Below are 25382 nucleotides of genomic sequence, written 5' to 3' on the forward strand. Positions count from 1 at the left end.
CAAATTGCTCAGAATAAATAAATAAACATGTTATGGATCGGATCTATACTGTTCAGCCTTCAACATGTTTCTCAGAAAATGTGGATACAACCATAATCAGAGGTCTTGGCTGCCAGGACTTCTCCACAAATCTTACAATATGGTACAAAATGGTTTGGTATGAGGGATACCATTTCCACGGAAGTTCTAATCTTCCACGTATGGGGAGACCCTGCCTGAAACTGTGACTATGGAAAACTCCATGTGGGATCAGGGAGAACAGTGTGGATTCAGTAAATCTGGAAAAGCTGGGAAGGTAATTTAAAGTAGAACATTCAGTATGGAGTTTAATTTGATGTACAGCATCCACCCCAAGCAGTTATTTTCACAGCTAGTGCAAATCAGATCGCAGTTATGGTAAGTCAAAATGTGGAAGGAAAATGTGGTGTAGCTTCCATGGGGCAATTAGCTGTGTGAGTGTATGTCTCTGAGTTTCCATTTCATCCTCTGTATACAGGGAATAATATTTATTTTGGAGGCTAAGTGACAAAATGAGCAGATAAGGTCTCAACAAATAGATTCTATCTTTGTTGCTGTTTTGGTCATTATGAAGAATTTGTAATCAAACATGCCCATTTTATAAGTTACAAAGTTGAAGGCTGAGGAATGCATGTGGCTTGTCACTAAGTTTATGCCAGGGTGTCCTGGTCTGGCTCCTGTAGTCTGCTATCTTCTTCCATCTTGCTCTCTATTCCAAGAGCCGACCTCCATGGATGACCTTGAAGGGGCTCCCCTGCCTGACACTTTCCTCATCTGGGTAACCCAGATGGAGATAGGAAGAGGGAGAAAAATGTGGCCAGGGTGTTGGTTTCCTTGGCTCCTTTCCTGACTGGTCCCTACCAGCTGGCCGCATAGCTCCATGAACGACTACAAGTATTGTCAAAGTGCCTGACTCAGTATGATTTTCATTTTCAGGCATCCTGTTCACTGCTCCTACTGTTGGCTACTTCTAGTCTACGAATGGTAAAAAGCTTGCTGTAAACAGCTCTGAATTACTACACTATCTCCTTATGAAAAGTCATCAAATTATCCTATTTGGAGTGTGCCTGACAGAAGTTTGAGTGTAATTGACAGAGATGAGACTGGAATCCGGGACTCTTGGTTGTTACTGTACCATCTTCCCTCCTTACTCACTTAACTTTCATTCACATGTGCATTAAACTGTCTACTATGAACAAGGCCTGCACTGGGAAAAGAGGTATAAAATCAGTAGTACCAGTGCCTGTTCTGAAACACCATGTGATTGCACTCTAATGCAAGGATTAGCAATTCATTTCTGTATAAGGATTGTATCAGTCATTGGTCTAATGCCTGTTGCAACTACTGAAGTTGGCCATTGTAATGCAGGGTGGCCGTAGACAATACATCAGCAGATAAGTATGGCTGTGTGCCCATAAAACTTAATTGTGGCCCTGGAAATTTAAACTTCATATATTTTTCACATGTCACAAAATATTTATCTTCTTTTTATTTATTTCCTCCAAACATTTTTACAATATAAATCTATTCTTAATTTGTGGACCATACAAAACCAGACAGCAGGCACATTAGACCCTCTGGCAATAGTTTGCTAATCCCTGCAGAAAAATTTGAAGTTATAGAAAACAATTTGAAGAGATAGAAAACAATGAATAGTGAGGAGTTAGGCTGCAGCTTTAGAGAGACCTGACTGCAAAACCTGGCACTGCCACTTGCAAGCTGAATGATTGCAGTGAAATTATTTAGCCTCTTGGAGCTCATTTCTTAACATGTGAAACAGTCATCCTAATAGCCCCAAGTTCATTACAACAGAGAACATTCAATGGAGCGGTGCACACAGACTGATCTCAGCAGGGCCGCCTCAGGCTCAGTGTTCAGTGAAGGTTTGCTATTATTAGCATTATCACGATTAGGCTCATTGAGCAGCCTGGCTCTCACAATGCTTTCTCCAGTCTAAATTCAGAGCACTCCTTGCCATTTGATGATGGGGATGGCAGCTGGAAAGTTGGCAGCCCTGAAGAGTTTCTTTTCCAGAACACTGATAGTATCAGCTCTAACGAATGTGCTCTAGCAAAGCTCTGTTTCTTTGGACCTGGAACCTACAGGCCTCTAGTTCATTGGACATGGGGCCAAGCTTGTACTGCTTCAGTTCGGACAATTTCTTCATGGAGTGTTTGAGAAAACAACATGCCTATTGTTACTTAGCAAACATGTTTTCTTTCCTGTGTAGACTGCAAAAGAAGATTATGATGTTTGGGTAATTTTTCTGTTTAACAATTCTCTCTTGATTCTCCAGGCTACTGGCCTTTAGCTTTCAAGGTGTGTTATCCAACCTGTCAGGTGAAAAGAAAGAGACAAGTGAGCATCTTGAGTGAATCACTCGAAATAAACACACCCTATTTTTTCTAAGGACGCCAAACTTACACATTCAGTGATTGGTTCATGTATCACAATCTTAAAACATTTCAAATTTAATTTGAATACAATATTGTATTGGAGAAACCATAATATTTCACTTCTGAGACACTGTCAAGGGAACTAACCAGCAGTGAGAAAGAGGACTGATTACTTATTTTTTTAAAAGAAAAACTAATATTTAATTACCACTCAGGCCTTTAGTTGAATCATTAAACAGACTTTAAGGACATCATCCCCTAAGGTAATAATTTTAACTCCAGGGCGCTCCTGCGGCTGTGCAGCGGCACTGGGACCCAGTGGCCATGACCCCGCGGCTCCCTGAGGCCAAGTGTGGCCCCAGCCAAAGGAGCAGGTCGGCCCCACGGGCTCCCGGAGGTCCTGCGCCCCGCCTGGCCCCCCGCATACCAAGGCCGCCTGCTAGGCCAGCGCTCCCCGCACGGCCCACAGGCCCAGCCTGCAGCATGGAGCTGTCTGGGAGCCCCCAGGACCGCGTGCCGCCACCGCTCCTTCTGTGGCTCACACTGCTCGCCATGCTGGGAGGGGGAGGAGGAGGAGGCGGAGACAGGGTCACGGGGCTGCCCCGGCCTGCAAGCAAGACGGGTAGCCCCAGAGGAAGCGGCAGGGTGGAGGCACCCGCCACCCGCCGAGGGCAAGAAGGTGTGCAGCAGCCTGGAGCTTGTGCAGGTCCTCCCCCCGGAAACACTGTCCAACCGCATGGTCACCCTGGACTGGAGCCATGGCTGAGAGGGGGGTGAGGAATGCCGGCCATGCACCGGAAGGTACCGGCTCCCCGACAAACACACCAGCTGCAGCGGGGTTCATGGCACTCCTGACACCACACACAGGTGCTCAGGCCTCGGCGTCTAGCGGCTGCCGGGCGTGGCTCTGAGGTACACCTCCAACTTCTACTGTGATATTGAAGAAAACTTGTGAGAAGAGAAATCTTTGCCATATTTCTGATCTCAGCAAGAAAGATTTGTGCCTGTCATCATGCACAGGAGCAATGGCATCCATCAGTGTCTTGTAGATGTTCTTTCAAGGGATGCTACTGAGACTGTCCATTAATGGAATGTTGCTCCAAGAAAGATGCAGGCAGGGTCAGCTGAAGAAGCCATGATGCAACCAGACTTGTGGTCCCTAATAGTGAAGATATTTGAAGTCTTTATATTCTGAGATGGTTCATTCTTCAGTGATAATTGAACCAGAATGCTGATTTCTGTGAAGACATCAGGATCTGAGAGTGAGGGGAGGACAAGGAGCTATGCTGCCTCCTCTTGGATATCAGAGAGCCCCTGTGATGGAGGCATGGAAGCCACACCAGCCCCATGCACAGGATCTTACTATGTAGTTCGGGCTGGCCTTGAACACAGTATGTAGCTGAGGCTGACTTCAAATGCATATCCTTAGTCTCCTGGCACTGGGATTATAAGCATCCTCCGCAACATCTGGAAGCAGTTAAAAATTTGCTGGCAACACATGACCTGATACTTTCTTCCTGATAAACCACACAGTCATGAAGGGTAAACAAGCAGTGCTCCAAAGGGGACTGTCCTCTACAAGCTATCTTCTTCAGGTTCACCTCTTTGCAGATCCTGAAATCAAGATTTCAGTAGCTCAACGTTGCTGGTATCAGGTTGACCCTCACATAGAAGAAATTTGTTATACAACTTTCTAGAGTAGGCCTAGGGACACCATAGCCACATAAAATCCTCAGATGTACTTCACAGTGCAAAACAGCAAAAAACTGGAGGAGCAGAGCCCCCCACCCGCCACCCAGTGCCAAGGAGGTGAGCTTCGTGAGTGCCAGCAGCACCACTCTGCCCCCACCCTGCTGGCTGTGCTGAGACAGTATTTGGATCCACAGCACAGAGGCACAGAGGGTCATAAAGGACCTTGTTCTGAGCTCCAGAAGATAGAGCAGAAGTGAGCAACAGAAAGAGGGCCTCTCTCAGGCTCTTTGATGAAAATGGAAGCCCATTGGAAAAGTGAAGAAAATCTCTGCAATAAAGGCACACCAGACCACTGTAGTTGCACACTGAATCAGGAAAGATGGTGTGTGACTGCAGTCCCAGCCCTCTGGACAGCTGAGGTATGAAGGTCACATGGTGGAGTCCAGCCTGACCAATTTGGTGAGTTAGTGAGACCCTTAGTGGGTATCTGAAGTAAAATATCGGAGGATATAGTTCACTGAGAAGATGCAGGGTACAAGCCCCAGTAATGCAAAAGTGAAAAACTAACAGATAGATGATAAATAGATAAAAATATTCATAGATACTTAGATAAAAATAACAAAATAAGTGTCCACTGATTTATTTAGTATGAAGAAAAAATGGCTGTCATGGGCAGAGACAGGGAAAGTCCCCAAAGTCCTGGGCCTGACTCTCCTGATGATGCAGAAGGTTGTGGAAGAATCAGATAGAGACTGAAAGCGTAGAAGCAAGGTTATACTTTTATTCAGAGAGCATGCAAGAGTACAGCTGCCTTCTCGCAGAGAGACAGGCAGGGGTGCCCGAAATGGAGCCACCATTGCAGGGGGGCTCAAGATGCTGGTTTTATAGTAGTTGGGGCCTATCCTGCCTCTGGGCTGAGAGTGCCCCTACTTGATTGGTTAATGATTAATTTAGCTCATTACTAGGAACAACAGGGAAGGGTCTTTCAGGGGCTCTTTATGTCTTAGGGCCAAGGTTATTTTTCCTTTTGATCTTAGCAAACCAAGCTTTGTGGGGTACAGCGTGAAGAGGAGGTGCAGCCTCAGCAGACTGTCAGCTTTTTATGGGTGGTTAAGCCTGTACTGCCAACTATCTGAACTCCTTTGGGGAGGGGCTCATCTCTCCCTGCCTAGGGGTCTCTAGTCCCACAGGGCTATAGACTTTTCTATTACATGAAGACTCAGGCTATGGAACCCTAAGACATGAGCTCACTTCCTTGGCAACATCTCCAAACAGAACTTGGAACCCTTGTTAATGGGTGTCACAATCTAGTAACAGCCGTCTCCCAAGATCACTCGTCGGGAGACAGTCAACAGCTAACATGCTGAGCTGCTTCTCCACTTTGAGGGGCCACAGCCTCAGGACCCCAGGTAGAACAAGTGTCTGTGAAAGATTAAGAAGATGGCTGACTCCATCCAGATGCCACAGGCCATGCTGCAGCAGCCACATGACTGTCACAGACACTCCAGGGATGGTCTCCCCAGGAGTGACCACCAGTGACCTACCAAAATCAAGGTATCCCAGTGAAGTCTCCCTAAGCCCAAATACTAATGGCACAGAAACTTGGAAGAGCATGGGGCAAGTATCACCAGGCCCAGAAACACCCAGTAGCTCTGGGCACGTCTCCCCACAGCCTGGCACAGAAAACCTACAGAGTCAAAGTCCAGCGGGGGAGACCAAAGTCACAGCCACCAGCCCCTGAGACAAACTGAGAAGCCTGGTGTACATCCATCCAGGCCTGGCTGCCACTATTGGAAACAACTTCACAAAGAGCCTTGCAGAATTCCAGCCAGTGTGATCCCTGCAGACATTCAGACCACTCTCGTTCTCTGAGCCCTGCCTACCTGTTTCCCTGGGCAGCCAACCCGTCTATGGTCCCTTCTTCCCAGGCACCTCCACCACCCACACCTCTACCCCATTGGCCCTGATTTTGGGAAGAGACATCATGACAAGATCTCTTGAGAATTCCATCCTGTTTGAGGGCCTGTGTGATAAAGATCGAGATGTGTGGTGTTTCGACAATAAACAGCTTTTCACCACGCACTGGGTAGAGAAGGAAGGAGACCTGTATACTGCATCATCTCAGTTGGAGTTAGAAGAGGCCATTAGGCTTTGTGAGCTAAAGAAAGATTCTGAGCTCTTAATTCATTCATCACTTTGTATACCAGAACATCCTAAAGTGCCTTGTCCAGGAGAAGAGAAATCCATCCACCACAGAGCTGCAGGCTGCTGGAGAAAGCTGTATTATTTGAATGGCCACACTTTTCAGGCCAAACCCTTCAGCAGGTGAGCTTGCTGTGCTGTCTGCACAGACCGTGTAGGGGGACTTGGCCGCCAGGTGCATAAGTGCACCAACTGCAAACTCTTGGTTAACAAGAAGTGCCACAAACTTGTCACAATTGAATGTGGGCAGCATTCTTTACCATCAGAGCCCATGATGCCAGTCAATCCATCATTCATGGCTTCAGACCCTGCACACACAGCAATCCCACATAACCTTTCAATTCATGAGGCTTTAGAACAAGTTGATGAAGAAAATGAGGCAGGGAACACCAGGGAAAGTGGCAAGCCTTCATCTGGTTTAGGTCTTGAGGACTTTGATTTGCTCTGAGTGATTGGCAGAGGAAGTTATGGGAAAATACTGTTAGTACAACAGAAAGAATCAAATCGTATGTATGCAATGAAAACACTGAAAAAAGAGCATGTCAATGTTGATTGGATACAGAGAGAAAAGTGCATTCTAGAGCAGGCATCCAATTGTCCTTTTCTAATTGGACTGCATGCTTGCTTCCAGACAGAAAGCAGACTGTTCCTTGTTCCAGACTATGTCAGTGGGGGAGATCTACTGTTTCATGTGCAGCAACAAATAATGCTTTCTGAAGAACATGCCAGGTTTTACTCTGCAGAAATCAGTTTAGCAGTCAACTACCTTCATCAGCAAGGAATACTTTACAGATCTTTAAAATTAGAAAATGTATTACTGGACTCAGAAGGGCACATTAAACTCATTGATTTTTGCTTGTGCAAGGAAGGCTTACAGCCAGGAGACATGACTCACACTTTCTGTGGCACTCCTAATTTCGTGGCTCCAGAACTTCTAAGAAGGGAAGATTACAGTTTCAGTGTGGACTGGTGGAATCTCAGAGTTGTGATATATATCATGATGATTGGAGAGCCTCCATTCAATCTTGATGAGAGCTCTGGTAACCCTTATGAAAACTCAACCGAGCATGTCTTGCAAGTAATTTTGGAAAGAGACAATGTCATACCTAGTTTTCTGTCTGTACAAGCTTCAAGTGTCCTAGAGGGTTTTCTGAACAAGGACCCAAAAGAACGACTGGGTTGTCATCCTCACAAGGGCTTTGCTGATATTCAGGAGCATCCATTCTTTCAAAATGTGGACTGGGACATGATGGAGCAAAAGCAGGTGGTGACTCCGTTTAAACCAAATATCTCTGAGGGATTCGATTTGGACAACTTTAATCCTGAATTTACTAATGAACCTGTCTGGCTCACCCCAGATGACAATGACATCCTGAGGAAGCTTGATGGATATGAATTTGCAGGTTTTGAGTGTATCAATCATCTTATGATGTATGAAGAAGAAGGGGTCTGATCCCCATTTTTCAACAATGCATTTTCCCTATGTTCCCATTTAATGCTTGGAAATTTTTTTTACCAGAATAGATAGAATTAACCATTTCAGAGATGTCTGGAAGGTAATTTTAATTTATTGTTTTGAAGCTATATTTAGAAGTAATACTTGATTCTTATAGTCTGTAGTAGAGAATATGGAATTTTTTGTTCATAGACTAGAGTTTTATGAACTTACTTAAATAACAATAAGTCTATCGCTTGTTAACCACATTTGTATATACATTCCATTTGTTGAGTGGGACATAATGCCTAATATTTTTTCTTTTTACTTATGATACAAGAAAACAATTTGTCTTTTCAGTAAAATATCTTATCTCTGCTAGTTTCTCTCCAACCACACTTTTGAAACTGACTACCTTTTGGGATCAGTTTATATAGCCTTCAGGAAAATCCAAAAAATACCAACAATTGTGAATAAAAACACATATACTTGTATCTATTTTATATGAAGAAAGTACAATATATGACTACAAGCTTTTAGGGGTAATAGTTCTCATGAAATGGGGCATCTGAAAAAGATTAAAAGATAATTTATTAAATGTTTAGAAATTTTAAATTGATCTAAATTTAAAACTAGATCATTAACTAAAATTAAATTAAACTAAGATTGTACCATTATAACTTATTTACATTTAGATGATGATGGTTACCTTTCACATCCTTGGCATAAAAATGATACTAAAACAGAAGGATTACATATAGCATCCTAATTTTACTTAATGATCTAGTTTTAAATTCAGAATGATTTAAAATTTGTAAACATTTAAGAAATTGTCTTTTAACCATTTTTAGATGCCTCATTTCATGAGAAATATTACTTTTCCAAAGCTTGTACTCAAGTATTGTCTTTTCTTCATATAATTTAGTTTGAAACTAATGAAAACATCAAAGGAAACTGTTTATAGACATTCTCTTGTTCATTTCCGAGGCATGTACATTTCTCTTAAGGCCTGGAACTTGTTTTAAAACAAAAAGCAGTATTCACAACATACACTTATAGAGAATTCTAACATGTCAGAAATATGTTTAGGATTTTGCTTTTAAGTGTTGCTCTTTTCCATAGGGCATTTCAGAGTGTAGAATAATGACCCAAGGTGTTTGTTTACCATGTTTACTACTGAGCCCACATTAGAACTCTTTTGGACTTTTGAACCTCATTTTGAGAAACACTTTCTTCAAGATATTCTTTTGTCCTCCAGTTAAATAGTAGAAAGGGTGTTCATGGTATAATATTTTGAGATGTTACAAGCAGAAATTTACAACTTTATGAGTATTTTTGAACAAATTTTACATGAATGACTTCATTAGATACCTTCCCTGTTCCCCTCAATAAAATCTTATCAGATTTCTGCCAATGATATCCAAATGATGAGCATTTTTCTTTGTTGAGGTTTTCACCATTATTCAGGGTGGCCTTTCGCTTTTCAATTTTTTCAGTAATAAGATTAACTGTATATTTTACACAGAACTGCATTACAAATATGTTTTCAACTATTTTTTTGTTAAATTCTTTTATTGGTACATTTTAGATATACAACACAATTACATTTCTCATTGCAAACTTGTACCTTTACATGATGCATCTTGGTTCTTATTTTTTTCCCATTCCTAGCCCTCCCTTCACCCCCTCCACCCTTCCCTATTTACAAAGACTTTATTTCCATTTTTTCCATTTCTCATCATTTTTCCTTTCCCTTCTTTCCTTTCCACTGCCCCTCCTACTACCCCTACCCCTTTGGACCTTTTCTTACTATTTTGCATTATCAATTATTCATTCTAATCATTGGTACATTTTAGGTATACAATAGAATGACATTCCTCATTGGAAATTTGCACCTTTACATAGTCTCTCTTGGTTCTTATTTTTCACCCTTGTCCAGCCCTCCCTACAACCCTTCCATTCCTCCCTATTTATAAAGATTTTGTTCCTATTTTTCCATTTTCTCACATTAATTCCATTCCCTTCTATCCTTTCCCCTAGCCCTCCCACTTCCTTCCCCTTTGCCCCTTTTCTTCCTATTTCACATTACCTATTATACATTTTAGTCCTTATTTACACTTTCAGTTTCTCACACGAGAGAAACTATTTGGTATTTATACATGTGTGTCCTATTTATTTCACTTAAGAGTATTGCCTCAATGTGCATCTACTTAGCTATAAATGTCTCTAATTTCTCATTTTTTATGGCTGAGTAGTACTCCATTTTATAAATAAAACACATTTACTTTATCCAGTCTCCAGTTGATGGGCATTTGGGCTGTTTCCAAGTTTTAGCTATTACAAACTGTGCTGCTATGAACATGGATGCACATGTATCACTGTGGTATGATTCTTTTAATCCTTTGGGGAAGAGCTCCAGCAGTGGAATAGCAGGGTCAAATGGGACTTCCAGTCCTAGTTCTTTGAGGTATCTCCATACTGGTTTCCAGAGTGGTTGCACCAGTCTACACTCCCACCAGCAGTGCAGCAGGGTTCCTCTTTCCCCACAGCCCCACCAGCATTTGTTACTGGTTGATTTCATGGTAGCAGCCATTCTTTCTGGATTGAGGTGGAATCTCAGCGTTGTTTTCATTTGCATCTCTCAAATGACCAGTGATGTTGAACATTTTTTCATGTATTTATTTGCTATTTCTACTTCTTTGTGTGAGAAATGTCTGTTCATTTCAGATGCCCATTTTTAGATTGGATCTTTAAATTTGGGAGGTTTGATCTTTTTAAGTTCTTTAGAGATTCGAGGTAGTAGACATTTGTCTGAGGAAAAGTAGGTGAAGATTTTTTCCCACATTGTGGGTTGTCTCTTCACACTGCTGGTGGTTTCTCTTGCTGTGCAGAAACTTTTAAGTAAGAAGGGATCCCACTTGTTGATTGTTTGTGGTAGCTCATGGGCAACTGAGGTTTTGTTCATAAAATCTTTTCCTACACAAATTTCTTCAAGAGATCTACCTAACCTCTGTTCCACTGGTTCAGAGTTTCTATTTTAATATTTAGGTCTTTAATCCATTTTGATTTTAGTTTAGTGCATGGTGAGAGATATAGGTCTAGTTTTAATCATTGGCAAGTTGAAACCCAATTTTTCCAGCACCATTTATTAAAGCGGCTATGTTTCGTCCAGTGAGGGTGTTTGGCTCCTTTGTCAAAGTTGAGATGTCTGAGTGTGTCTGGCATTGTTTCTGCATCTTCTAATCTGTTCCTCTGGTCCTCAAGTCTGTTTCTTTTCCAGTACCATGCTGTTTTTATCACAGTAGCTTTGTAGTAGAGTTGCAGGTTGGGGATTGTGATACTCCCTGCCATGTCTCTGTTACCTAGAATTGCTTTTGCTATTTTGGGTCTCTTCTTGTTCCAAATGAATTTTTGGATTGTTTTCTCAAGGTCCATGAAGTATGCTGCTGGCATCTCAATTGGAAATGCATTGAATCTATATAAGAGTTTTGGAAGTATGGCCATTTTAACTATATTAATCCTTCCTATCCAGGAGCATGGGAGGTCTGTCCATTTTCTGATATCATCTTCAATCTCACTTTTCAGAGTGCTACAGTTTTCAGAGAAGAGGTCTTTGATTTCTTTCATTAGGTTGACTCCTAGGCATTTCAGTTTTTTGGATGCTATTGTGAAAGGAATTATTTGGCCTATTTCTCTCTCAGTGAGTCTGTCATTGGTGTAGAGGAAAGCTATTGATTTTTGTGTGCTGACCTTGTAACCAGCTACTTGACTGAATTTGTTTATTAAGTCTAGAAGACTTTTGGTGGAGTTCTTGGGGTCTTCTATATACAGTACTATGTCATCTGCAAATAATGACAATTTGACTTCTTCATTTCCTATCTTTATTCCTTTTATTTCTTTGTCTTGTCTAATTGCCTTGGCTAATGTTTCCAAAACTATATTGAGGAAGAGTGGTGATAGTGGACATCCTTGTCTTGTTCCTGATTTTAGTGTGAAGGATTTCAGTTTTTGACCATTTAGTATGATATTGGCTGTTGGTTTTTCATAGATGGCTTTTATCAGTTTGAGGCAGAGACCATTTTTTCCAATTTTTTGTAGGGTTTTTATCATAAAAGCATTTTGAATTTTGTCAAATTCTTTTTCTGCATCTATGGTGATAATCATATGATTTTTGTCCTTGGCTCTATTGATACAGTGTGTTACATTGATTGATTTGCATATATTGAACCATCCCTGCATCCCTGGGATGAACCCCACTTGATCAGGGTGTATGATCTTCTTGAGGATCTTCTGCATTCTATTTGCCAGTATCTTATTAAGGATTTTTGCATCTGTGTTCATTAGTGAGATTGGCCTATAGTTCTCCTTTACGGTTGGGTCTTTCTCTTCTTTGGGGATCAAGGTGATGCTTGCTTCCGGGAATGAATTTGGGAGTATTGCTTCCCTTTCAATATCACTGAAGAGTTTAAACAGTAGTGGCAGTAGTTCCTCTCTGAATGTCTTGTAGGAGTCAGCAGTGAAGCCATCAGGGCCTGGGATTTTCTAAGTTGTCAAGTTTTTAATGATATTTTCTATTTCTTTGGTTGATATTGGGTTGTTCAGAATTTTTAGGTCTTCTTCATTCAACTTTGTTAATTCATGTGTATCTAGTAATCTGTCCATTTCTTCTGTGTTTTCCATCTTATTGGCATATAGGTTCTGGAAGTAGGTATTGATGAACCTCTGGATTTCTGCTGGATCTGTTGTAATTTCACTCTTTTCATTCCTAATTACATGGATTTGGGCCTTTTCTTTCCTTTTTCTGACAAGGTTGGCTAAAGTTTTGCCTATTTTGTTGGTTCTTTCAAAGAACCAACTCTTGGCTTCATTGTTTTTTTTATAGTTCTCTTCATCTCCATTGCATTGATTTCTGCCCTGACCTTTATAATTTCCTCCCTTGTATGAGCTTTGGGGTTGTCCTGCTCTTCTTTTTCTAGAAGCTTGAGGTGCTGCATCAGGTTGTTTAATTGGACTTGTTCTGTTTTCCTAATATGCATATTCACTGCTATGAATTTCCCTCATAAGACTGCTTTCATTGTGTCCCATAGATTCCAATATGTTGTATTGTCATTGTCATTTAATTGAAGGAGCTGTCTGATTTCTTCTTTAATTTCCTCTGTGACCCATTGGTTATTCAGAAGTGTGTTGTTCAATTTCCATGTATTTATGAAATTTTTTCTGTTTCTTTTGCTATGGATCACCAATTTCATCACACTATGGTCTGATAATATACAGGGGATAATTTCAATTCCTTTGCATTTACTTAAATATGTTCTATGTGTGAGTATGTGGTCTAATTTGGAGAATGACCCATGTGCAGCTGAGAAGAATGTGTATTCTGATTTTGTGGGCTGGAAGACCCTGTAAACATCTGTTAAGTTCATTTGTTGAAGAGTTTGATTGAGTTCTAGTATTTCATTACTTATTTTTAGTCTAGTTGCTCTATCTCTTTGTGACAGTGGGGTGTTGAGGTCCCCTACCACAATTGTATTAGTGCATATATGACTTTTCATGTCCGTTAGTATTTGTTTTATGTAGTTGGGTGCACTAGTGTTTGGTGCATTGATATTTATGATTGTCATCTCTTCCTGTTGGATTCTCCCCTTTACAAGTATGTAGTGTCCTTCTGCATCTCTCTTAATCAGTGTTGGTTTGAAATCTACTTGATCTGCCAAGAGGATAGCTACTCCTCCTTTTTTTTCAGGTTCCGTCGCATGGAGTATTGTTTTCTACCCTTTAACTTTCAGTCTATGAGTTTCCTTTTGAATTAAGTGTGTTTCTTGTATGCAGCATATTGTTGGATTTTGCTTCTTGACCCATTCTGCCAGTCTATTTCTTTTGATTGGTGAATTGAGATCACTAACATTGATGGTTATAACTGAAACGTATTGACTTGTCATTGCCATGACTTTTTCTTTTTGTTGTGTTCTCCCCCTTTACATTTAATTTCTTGTCATGCCAGATGGGTTCATTCTGCTTTGCTTCCTGGGGTTGTGATCTTCAATGTCTGTTCCTAGGATATTGTGTAAAATTTTTTGAACTGCTGATTTGGTAATCATGAAGCTCCTATGGGGCTCTTTGTCATGAAAGTATCTTATTTCTCAATCATTTCTGAAAGATAGTTTTGCAGGATACATCAATCTGGGTTGGAGGCCCTGTTCCTTTAGGGCTTGAAATACATCATTCCAAGCTCTTCTTGCCTTGATAGTTTGTGTTGAGAAGTCTGCTGTGATTCTGATGGGCTTTCCTTTGTATGTGATTTGTTTCTTTTCTCTTACTGCTTGTAGAACTTTGTTCTTCTGTTGTGTTTCTGGAATCTTAACAATTACATGCCTATGTGTAGATTTTTTTTGATCAAGTCTATTTGGAGTCCTATATGCCTCACTTATATGTATGTCAAGTTCTTTTCCCCTCCTTGGGAAGTTTTCTGCCATTACTTCTGTGAACAGTTTTTTTATGTCATCTGCACTCTCTCCTCTTTCTTCCTTGACTCCAGTCAGTCTTATGTTATTCTTCTTTGCATCTCCTAGCAGCTGCTGGATTGATTTCTCAAGATCCCTTATAATTTTGAAGAAATGTTTCTTTTCCTGGTCATTAATTGCAATCTTATCTTCTATATCTGAAATTCTGTCCTCACATTGGCTCATTCTGCTGTGTAGACTTTCAGTGGAGTTTTTCATGTCCTGGAAATCTATTTGCATCTGTTTTATGGATTCCATTTGTTTCTTATGTTGGGATTCCATCATGTTCCTCAGCTCCTCTCTAGATTTATTAATCATGTCTTGCAGTAGGAGCACAATTTTTCCTGTTATCTGAGAAATTATTTCTGATTTCATTTTTTCCAGATCCCCTTTTGTTGCCAGTTCAGTGGGTTCAGGTGGTTGAGTATCAGAATGTTCCATCTCATTTCCATTTGGGGTTGCTGTAGGTGATCTGGAAGTCTGGTTTTGAGACTTATTTGTGTGTTTTCTCATTTTGACCTGGGGGGCAGGCAGGTGCTGTTGATGCCCAAATGGCTTACCTCCTCTGAGCTGGGAGAGGTGGGATAAGGGCCAGGAGTGGCAGTAGGGATGGTGGCCAGGAAGCCCCTTCCTCTAGGCTGGGAGTGATGGGACAGAAGGTGGCCCAAAAGCCCTTTCCTCTGGTCTGGGAGCAGCGGGAGAGATGGTGCCTGGGAAGCCCCTTCCTCTGGACCAGGAGCAGTGGGATGACAGCTCAGAAGCCCCTACCTCTAGGCTGAGAGCAGTGGGATGGCTTGCAGCCCGGAAGCCCCTTTCTCTGGGCTGGGAACTTTTTCAACTATTTTTGTAGTATTTAAGTGTTATGTCAGTTCTTTTCATGTCATACAGAAATTGTCTCAAAATACTCTTTAGAGGAATAAGTCACTTTATAGTCAGAATGGTTGACATTCTGGTGTTCTAAAAAATTTATTTTGCATAATCCTGTAGTCAGATCATTTTATACATATGCAGCTTGGGTTAAATTTCAAGTACTGTGTTCAGCACTGGTATATTTACTGTATAATTTTATTTTGTTTTGATTTCTGTCATGTAGAACACTGCCTTGTTCATCATAATGTAATCTGTGTTGTGTTCTTTTTTTTTTATGTTATAGCCTTTAAAAAACATTTAATATAAATTCAAAACAAAAAAAAAACAATAAGAAATAAACCAAATCCTTAACTTATATTTTGACCTTAACATGTAGCAAGTACATACATTTGGAAACTTTTGATCATTTTAAGGTCCATATCTTACCATGTATGAAATCTTGATGTAATGCAGTTATCATTATATTAAAAACAGTAATGTGTTGGTCAAAAAAAATTTTAACTCCATTCTTTCGAACAAATGAAAACTTCATTTACAAAATGTAATAAATATTCATTGAACAACTCTTGGGATAAAAGAAAAGGTTATAGAGAAATAAAACAATTATACATAACCCTAAATTTATGTTATGTTTTTAAACGTTAGTTATGTATGTCTTCAAAATGTTCTTGCTGACATATTGTAAAACTGGGTAAAAAAAAAGAGGCCAGAAAAAGAGAATGCTTGAGGATATAAAATGTTGAAGTTGAAGATGGCAGAATGAGAGCTCAGGTGTAACTTGTGCGTATGCTGTACTATTGCCTTCACCCCTACCCTCATGTGGGTGGCATGTATTTGTCCCTCACTTCAACATGAGTAGGAGAACCTTCCACAGAAGCACTCTGGATGCAGGATGCAGGGAACCCCAGGGGTCTGGTATGAGCTCATCTGTAGATCTTAGTGGGCCTGAAGCTTTCATCATCCAGGAGGCATAAAGTGGGCAGTACTTGGGGGAATGACAAGGGTGAGGAATAGGTCTGAGCTGCTTTCAAAGGATCCATGCCCAAGAAGATTGCTTGAAGGGCCTAAGTGACTCAATAGGGAAAGCCATCAGAAGCTCAGGGGCTCAGGCTGCGGGTAAGGGAAGGTGACATGAGAGGTAGGGTAGGTGACCTGAGTTGCAGGTATAGGCCTCCCTGCAGAACTTCTAGTGGACCAACAGATGCTCCTTGAAGAGAAGTCATGCTTAGTATGAATCTGCCAGCCCAGGGGGAACCAAGAACAAAGTATGTCTGAGCCTAGCAGTGTTTTTCACCTCTCTTCCCTACCTGCCTCCAAGCTTGCAGAGCCCAAGGCAGCCTGTGAGGGAGAGAAAGAGTGGGTGAGAAAGACCAGAAAAGAAAGAAGCTGATCATAATATATCTTTTATTGCATGCTGCCACATGAAAAGTAGGACCTTGAGTTGGCAAAGAAGGAAATTTTAAAATTTCAATAGTAGATAGTGTGACACACCACTTTCATTATTGGACTAAATTATTGGACAGGATGTTTTAATTCAAGTTTTTAGATGGGACTGTTTTCATGCTTGAAGGTGACTTGAAGACAAAAGTAGAGGGATGGAGGGAGGGAGGGAGAGAGAGAGAAAGAGAGAGGAGAGATACAGAGAACCTGAGTTACTGTAGGTTGACTTACAATTTTTCTATTTTGTGATGTGGAAGTGATATGCATTCTAGAAGTTCCCATGTGATGCTGGGTGGTATCAGAAAGCCTCAGTTCCAGGACCATGAAATCATGAGGGAGTACACCCAAAGCTCTCTACCATGCATGGTTTTGCCACTATTTTTGATATAGATGTTCAATAAATTTGGTGGGATATTCATCATAAAACAAAATTTAACTGGATCATTTCACCTAACTGAGTATATGTTCCAGACATGTTTAAGTAGGTGAGGCTAAGTAATGATGTTCTAAGGTTAGTTATGTAAAGTATATTTTATACTTCTGATGTTTTCAGTCTAGGAAGGGTATATCATCAGGATATAATCCCACCATACATCCAGGAGTATTTGCCTATGTAAGGTCTGCCATGACCTGGAAAAAATGAAGGGCCTACCTCAAGAAGTCTACTGTAGAAACTGGACTCTAACACAGACAATTAGAGAAGGAGGTGGTGCATTAGAGATACATGAACTCCTCATCAAAAAATCTAGAAATTCTGACACAGGGGAAACAATCACACCCAGAAACATAAAATCAATATGAAAGATGAATCCTCTGGATCAAACCAAATATCTGAGTTCTTCAAAAAGGGAAGCAGCACTATTGCTGCACCCTTTACCTGGGAAGCACGTCATCTTTCCAGCAGTTCTAACTGCCCGAGGGAAGGAGAAAGTGGGTGGAGATCAGCCTCCTGGGATAGCCCACCTACAGACACAACCTCCCATCCAGAAGAGGAAACCCAGTGTGGGGTAAACTGTGATTGGGGGCTCAGATTAGCCATGAAGAGCAACTGGAGAAAAGGAGAGACAGTAACATGGAAATGGCAATCTCTCCCCACCATCATCCTCTCCAACACTGGGGAACACTGTGTTTCAACATCATCCTTCCCACTATCCACTCAGTAGAATCAACAAGGGAAATCCCACTTAGGCAAAGAGAAGAGTTCACTGGCAGCGACCAACAGAATACATCCCTGGGGGAGAGAGAGAGAGAGAGAGAGAGAAAGAGAGAGAGAGAGAAAAACTCATGGAACATTTGTCTAGAGTGGGTAGTTTTTGTTGTCTCCCCAAACACTGGAAAGTTCTGAGACAATAGGAAATGATACCCATTGCTCACCATCCCAGTTGGGAAAATGCAAACCTCTGCCAGATCCAGAGTCTATGCCAAGCCCTGTGAGTTGGAAATCTGAGCTCTTGAGTCAGGGACGGTTGAGGATCTGAGTACAAAGGAACAGAGAGGTCACAGGGGACAGAGTGCTCCTGGTGGTATACTATAAGGCAACCTCTGGAAGGAGAATATGGAGCTGAACCCAGGATTTGCTCCATAGTGAGGGCAGCCAGAGTGAGAAGTCACTGGTGGAAGTTGGTGGAGAGGCAGGTGTGGGGCAAACTGCTGTATATCCTCCTCTTCCCAGATTAATTGAGGTAGTTGGACCTTGAGTCAACTGGAGTCGAAGGTCTGCAGTTAATTATACTAAAGCACAAGTTGCAGCCAAAAGATGAGTCCAGAGAGCCCAACAGCCCTCATGACCCCCAGGTAGGCAGTCAAGCAGCCTGCAAGCAGAGGGGAGACTGGGGCAGCTGCATGTGAGTGGCCATGACTACAGTGGGAGGGGCCACTCTGGCTGCATCATACAGTGGCCATGCTGGGTTTTCTGTGTGTGCTCCTGCATGTGTGTCTGCTCTGATTCTCTCCAATTTTTGTCCTTTTCTTTTTTTGATTTTTACTTCTCTATTAATGTTTATTTTTCAGGTTTTTAATTTTTTTATTTCTCAAGTTTTTCCCTTTCTTCTTCTCTCTCCTAGTCATTGATCTCATATCTCTTTTAAATCTTTCCTCCTTATTCTATTCTCTTTGCTTTTCCTCACTTTACCCATCCACCATAGTCTTCTCCACCTTTTATATCACACACACACACGCACACACACACAGACACACACGAGTACCTGCATATATACAAAAGAGAATAAGAATAAACAAGTGCTTTAACTTGAATCATGCAATTTATGGTCAGGTCAGGGTAACCCTTAGCAGAATTGTGCTTAGAGAATTCATACAAAAGTAACCGAAAGTGTTAGCAGATTCTAATAACCTAACAGGTTCCCTCAATCTCTAATTACACTTTACCCCCCAGTATGCCTCCTCTTGCTTCCACAAACATTCTCTTCAACCCCTTTCAGCTTTAAAAATATCTCCAGCAGAGTTTGAGCTCCCATCTGTACTTTACCTGTTCATATTTCTCTTATCTCTCTTCTTCTCCTCCCACTAACTTACTCCTTCTCTTTCCCTTTCCTCTTTTCTTCCCTTCTCTCTTTACATCCCAGACTAACCACCAATATTAGTATAGTATAGCCTGCAAATAACACTAATAAAAGGGTGAAAGTGTTCAGGCAATTTTTAATGTTTATGATTGCCATAGAGCTGGATCTGTGGGCACTGTTATAACCAGCAGGAATTCTCACCCTACCACACAATGACTGGATCCGACCCATTTAGACTGAACAGGGTGACGTGGTGGAAAACACCTCTTGACAAATAAAATTGAAATCACCTTGGTGGGAAATAGAATGTAACTAAAGAGGTCTTCATACAAGCAAAGTCTCTTCACTCCATTTCACCTCAGTCCTATGCATGAAAGAAAAAGAAAAAAAGATAAAATGCAATATATTATAATGCCTCAAAAGACGCCTAAGTCTCTGAAAGAAGATCCAATGGGCATCAGTGGAGAAAATCAAACAGCAAATAGATGATTTGCAAGACATGATTAAAGAGCAAGCAAGGTGAGGTCAAAGATGACATACCAAAAAAGATAGTGGCAGCAACAAATCAGTTGACCAAGGTGGTTATAGAAGAAACAAACAAAACATTAGAAGAACTGAGCAAAACTACTTAAAGGATGAATGACAAATTTACCAAAGAAGAAGATTAAAAGAAAATGTGTCAAACAGAAATCCTGGAGATGAAGAATAATATTGAATACATGAGTAACAGTAGTGACCCCTGTGAAGAGAGAAGCTCAAACCTGGAGGACAGAGCGGAAACACAAGATGCTATACTCAGAGATACCTCAAAATGTTAAGACAGTAAGCACAATTCATCCAACAGCTACTGGATGACTAAGATGAGGCTAATTGGAATGAGAGATAAATTAAAGGACAACACACATGGAATAAAAAATGGGTTCACAGGAACCACAGCAGAGAACTTTTCCAATGTGGGTAAAAATCTCAACACATCGGTAAGCAAAGATAACAGTCTGCCAAATAATTATGACGAGAAAACAAGCTGCCTGTGACACATCGTAGTCAAAATTCAAGAAGTCCAACACGAGGACAAAATATTAAGAGCTGCCTGAGAATAGCAAAAACACTTACTTTAAAGTTAAACCCATTAGAATCACTGTGAACTCCTCAATACAAACTTTACAGGCAGGAAAGCTTTGAGTGAAGTGTTTCGAACACCACCCAAAACAATAACAAAAACAAACACACAAACAAACTCTTTCAACCCAGACTAATATATCCTGCAAAACCATCTTTCAAAATTCAGGGAGAAATAAGGACATTCCATGACAAAGAACACCTGAAAAATTTCATGAGCACCAAACCAGTACTCAAAAAAAAAATACTCAAGAATATTCTAGACGGAGACAGTTATGCCGACAAAGCCAGGACATTTGATAGAGTGGATGCATAAAGCAGAGTGAGTAGTTAAATAAAAAGAGAAAAATATAGGAATCAATAACAGAAAAATAACAATGACAGAAATAAGAGAATACCTTTTACTAATAGTTCTCAGTGTAAATGGCCTCAGCTCTCCAAATAAAAGACACAGATTAGTAAACTGAATCAAAAACAACGTGGTTTTCTGCACACAAGAGACTTACTAATCCAGAAAAAATTCATTGACAAGAAAATTAAAGACTGGGCAACATCATTTCATGCACCTCAAAATCAAGCAGGGGTAGCAATTTTACTCTGAGACAAAGTGGACTTAAGGCTAAAACTTATCAAAAGAGGCAAAGAACATTATATATTAGTCAAGAAAACAACAGGAAGGGATAACAATTGTCAAATATATATACACCAAATACAGGTTCATCCAACTTCATAAAACAAGCACTAGTAGACATAAAAGATCAAGTAAACAATACAGTCATAGTGTGGGGCCTCATACCCCACTTTCACATATAGATCAACTAAACAAAAATTAATAAAGAATATCAGAGATGAACCACACCTTTGAACAAATGGACTTAATATCTACAGGAGTGTTCTAGTCTACTATAGCAGAATATACATTCTTGGCAGCACATGGAACTTTCTCAAAAACAGACTACATCCTAGTCTATAAAGCCTGTATCAATAAACACAAGTGTCAAAATCATCTCATTTATATTATCAGATCATAGCACCTTGAAACTAGAAGTCAATCACAAAAAATTTCACAGGTATTTTACAAACTACTAGACATTAAATAACACACTCCTAAGAACTCACTGGGTCACAGAAGTGGTCCACAAAGAAATTAAACAAGTCCCAGAATCAAATGATAATGCCAGTGAAAACATCCCAGAACTATGGGACACAATGAAAGCAGTCCAAAGACAGAAGTTTACAGTTCTGAATGCTCACATTGGAAAACAGAGCAACCTGAAATAAATAACCTAATGGTGCACCTCAAGATCCTAGGAAAACAAGAACAGTCAAAACCCAAACTTAGTACAAGAAAGGTAATCATAAAGATCAGAGTGGAAAATAAGGAAATTGTAGGGCTGGAGATTTAGCTCAGTGGTTCTGCCACCTGCCTTGCAAGTGCAAGGACCTGAGTTCAAACCCAGGTATCAAAAAAAAAAAAAAAAAAAAAAAAAAAGAAAGAAAGAAAAGAAGAGGAAATAGCAACTTAATAAACCAAAAAGAATCAAAATCAAAGAAGTGGTTTTTGTGAAAGAGCAAACCTTAGGCAAACATACCAAAAGAAGAACAGACTGAAACCAATGCAATTAGAAATGAAAAATGCAAAACCACAAAGGACACTGATGAAATCTAGAAGATAATTAGTAACTACTATGAAAAATTGTACTCCAACAAATTGTAGAATCTTGAAGAAATGGAGAGATTCTTAAAACATAGGAATTACAAAAACTGAACAAAAGAAAACTGAACCTAAACAATCCAATAATGGGCTATGAAACTGAGGCAGTAATAAAAATCCTAGCAAGAAAAGCCCAGGACCTGATGGATTCACCACTGAACTCTACAGGAACTTCAGATGGACCTAATGGAAGTATTCCTCAAACTCTTCAATGCAATTGAAAAGGAAGAAGTATGGTGGTTCCTCAGTTCACAAACTTAATTTTTTTCATGATTCTGGTTGCAAACCAAATTTGATGAGAACTGAATCAAATTTCCCCTTAAGATCAACATTGAACCTAACCACTGAGTATGATTTGGTTTTTGTCCAATTTGGTTTACGACCAGAAATGTGGAAAGAATTGTTTGTGAACTGAGGTACCACTGTATGTCCATAGTCATTCCAGAAAGCTAGCCTTATCCAAAATCAGACATGGATCCAACTAAAGAGATGAGTACAGGTCAATTTCTTTAATAAACATAGACACAAAAATCCTCAATAAGATACTGACAAAGAGAAACCATTGAATCATCAAAAAGATGATTATTACTACATAGGCTTCATCTCAGGGATGTAAAGATGGTTCAACATATACAAGTCAATAAATGTAATACATCACATAAACAAAAGCAATGACAAAAATCAAATGATCATCTCAATAGATGCACAAAAACCTTTGATAAAATCCAATACCCATTAATGATAAAATCTCTGAAGACAATAAGTATGCCAAGACCTTATCTCAATCTGATAAAAGCCATTTATGGTAAATCTATGGCCAACATCACATTAAATCAGGAAAGCTGAAAGCATTCCCTCTAATATCAGGAACAAGACAAGAATGTCACTTTCACCACTCTTTAGTGGTTTCCATAGCACTCGAAACCCTTAATGGTTTCAATAATACTCAAAATATTACCTAGAGCAGTGGTAGTGAACCTGCCACATGTGTGCCTCAGTGGACTGTTTGTTATCATGAAAGCTCTAAAAGGTTCACCGTCACGGACCTAGAGCAATCAGTCAAGAGAAAGAAATGAGGGATACATATAGGAAAGGAAGAAGTCAAATTATCTTTATTCGTGGACAACATGATCCTGTACACAGAAGACTCAAAAACTCTAACAAAACATGCTCACTATGAATAATAAAATTCAGCACTGTAGCAGTATGCTAAATCTACACTGAAAAATCAGTACTATTCCTGTACACCAATAACGAACTCACCAAGACAGAAATTAGGAAAACAATACCATTCAGAATAGCATCGAGAAAAATTAAATACTTAGAATTTACCTAGCCAACACAATGAAAATCTTCCAAAATGAAAGCTACAGTACTCTAAAAAGGAGATTAAAGATGTCATCAGAAAATGGAAAGATGTCCCCTGTTCGTGGATAGGCAGAACCAACATTGTCAAAAGGCCATACTTCCACAACTGCCACACAGATTTAATGTAATCTGAATCACGATATCAATAGCATTCCCCACAAAACTAGGAAAACCAATCCAAAATTACATACGGAGCCAGAAGAGACTCAGAATAGCAAAAGCAATCTTGGGCCAGTAAAGCAAAGCAGGAGGCATCACAATCCTAGATTACAAGATATATCACAAAGCTACCGTTATCAAAACACCATGGTCATGGCACAAACACAGAGGTGGATTAATGGAACAGTATAAGGGTACAGAAAACAGCCCAGGCACATGCAGCCATCTGATCTTTGACAAAGGGGCCAGACGCAGGCACTCTGGGAAAGATAGCCTCTTTAGTAAATGGTCCTGGGGAAACTGATTACATACACGCAGAACACTGAATCTAGACACATATATGTCACTGTGTATCAAAAAGGATCAAAGACATAGATATGTCACTATGTATGCAAATGGATCAAAGACATAGATATTGAAACAGAAACACTTAGCCTGGTGGAAGGTAAAATCGGTGAATCTTTTGAATATATAAACACAGTAAATGGTGTTCTAAACAAAACTCCAGTTGCACATGAAATGGCATCAAAAATCAACAAATGGGATTATATCAAATTAAAAGCTTCTGTACAGCAAAGGCAACAATCAATAGAGTTGAAAAGACAGTCTACCGGACAGGAAAACATTTTGCCAGTTACTCCTCTGACAGAGGTCCTGTATCTAGAATTTACAAAGAACTAAAAAAAAAAAAAAAAAAATCACACCTCCTATATAAGAGACCCAATCAAAACATAAGACCCTAAAGAAAATAGGCAGTTCTCAGAAGAAGTGCAAAGGGCTAATAAATACACTTAAAAGTGCTTACATTTTTGATATTAGAGAAGTACAGATTAAAACAATATTAGATTCCAACTTGCTTTAGAAAATAAATGGTTATAATCAAGCATCTGTAGCGAATGCTGGTGAGACTCTGGTGGAAAAGTTACCTTAGAAATTCTACATTGTTGATAGAAATGTAAACTCATAAACCACTATGGAAATCAGTATGGCGATTCCTCAAAACCTAAAACTAAAAATTCCATTCAACTCAGCTATTTCCCTTCTTAGTATTTTTCAAAAAGATCTAGACATCATATTACAGTAATACATGCATAACCATTTATAGCAGCACAATTCATAGTAGCTAAATCTTGGAAGTGGCCTATCATGTATCCATCAACAGATGAATGGATAAAAGATGTGGTATTTATATATAATGGAGTGCTACTCTTCCATAAAGCAGGATAAATTTGAGTTATTTTCAGGAAAACAGATGCAACTTGAGACCATCATGTGAAGGGAAATAAATTAGACACACAAGACTGAATATTCTATAACCCCTCTTATATGAGAAATTCAAAGTACAAATAATTTAAAAACAAAACAAAAGATAGATAGCAGGAAACGAGAGATAGACCTTCTGCAATTGAGAAGGGGATCCAGAGGTGGAGGGAGGGCTGCGGGAAGGGTGTGGATGGGAATAAAAAGAATTCAGATATATCGAGTACATGTACCTACCCCACAAAATGAAACGTCATGTGCTGCAAACAAGCTGTAATAAAACAATTCGGAAAAATTATGTCTATTGTACATCATTAAAGAGACAGTTGGAGGAAATATGCTGTCCGTTTTTACAGTGTGCTGTGCATTGTGGTCAACAAAACATGCTCATATAGAGTTGATGCAACACACGCTGTGCAACATTGAACTTTTTTATTTACAGATGTAACATGGATGACGTTCCACACTAAATATTTTTCATAACTACTTCATGACTGTACAATGATCCATTTTACAGAAGTGTTTCTCCAATGATCAAATGTTTCAGTTTTTAAAGTAATTTACATATGCACTCAGAATTATGCATACATGGGCATACAAGCCAACTGAAACAAGTAAAGCAGGCCAATGATTTTTCATAAAACATTGGATTGTGTGAATATTATTGCTCACCCAGGGAGTGGACCTGAA

The sequence above is a fragment of the Heterocephalus glaber genome, unplaced genomic scaffold, assembly GCF_053883595.1.
Source record: "Heterocephalus glaber isolate CG9 unplaced genomic scaffold, H.glaber_assembly_v1.0 deba00000281, whole genome shotgun sequence".
NCBI classification, from domain to species: domain Eukaryota; kingdom Metazoa; phylum Chordata; class Mammalia; order Rodentia; family Bathyergidae; genus Heterocephalus; species Heterocephalus glaber.